This window comes from Dipodomys spectabilis, unplaced genomic scaffold (genome assembly GCF_019054845.1).
Source record: "Dipodomys spectabilis isolate Male_0828 unplaced genomic scaffold, ASM1905484v1 ptg000096l, whole genome shotgun sequence".
Lineage (NCBI taxonomy): Eukaryota > Metazoa > Chordata > Mammalia > Rodentia > Heteromyidae > Dipodomys > Dipodomys spectabilis.
The window spans coordinates 22,671,504-22,672,526 of NW_024870773.1; the positions used below are offsets into that span (position 1 = coordinate 22,671,504).

Here is a 1,023-nt window from a genome sequence, read left to right on the forward strand (position 1 = left end):
CATGTGTCTGGTGTTATTTTTTCTACTATTAATTTTTTTTGAGTAAGATTCCCTAAGCAGACAAGACTGGATTCAAACACATAATGTGCCTGCCTCACTTTCCAAAAGTTGGGATTATGGGCACGAACCACCATATCTGGTTAAAATATTACTTTAACTGTCACCAGACAGAGGGGAAGTTTAGTGAAGCTCCCCTTTAAATATAAGAACTCTTCACTGACTTCAGTCACTGACTTCTGGACTTTGATTGCAGAATAAGAATTTCTGGATAAGTCACAATGGTAAGAAAACTTGGCAGAGTTTAAGTAAACAAGCAAGGAAACAGACAGACAAAAAGCAGACAAACAGAAGGGCAAGGGCACACTCTAGCAGACTTTGGATGCTCTCAGGGACACAAAGACACAGACACAGACACACACAAGGAGACACCCAGAAAAACACACAGCAACTTGGGCTGTTGGGTATATATAGGTAAAGGCAGGGGGTCTGGCTTTAAGTTAAACAAAGCTAGGTGCTTTTTCTTTGCTTTAACAACACCTGGTGCTATTCTCTGAGTTTCTAGGTAAGAATACATCCTGCCATGAAACAGATCCTTATGAAACAAGGAGATGTCCTGAGATCTGCATTTTGGGGCATCCTGTCAGGCAGTTGTGAATTCTTGGGTGAGAAATGCATCCCTTAGGAAAGAATGTATTCAGTTGCCTCTCTTTGAAGCAAAGATAGCAGTTCTAAATTTCTAGATACAATATTTCTGAGTTGCCTACACCAGGCCTCAATTTCCATAAGTTATCCTGCTTCCTTTCTCCCCAAACGACTTTTGTTCCCTTAATCTTAAGAGAAGTACATGAAGGAATATCTCCTGTATTTGCTGTTAGCTGACCATATCTCATTTTTCCTAGTCTATTCAGTTTCATAACTTCATTGCCTCTCCAGACAATGTGCCATTAGATAAATAGTACCTTTGGTTATTCATTAGCAGGCAGGGCTATGACTTACTGACTGCCCTGCAAGAGAAGAAACACA

General features: G+C 40.3%; 1 pseudogene; it reads left to right on the forward strand.

Annotated features, from left to right (window-relative positions):
• Nucleotides 1-1,023, forward strand: part of LOC122113023 — a 174,258-nt pseudogene that overhangs the window by 50,578 nt on the left and 122,657 nt on the right.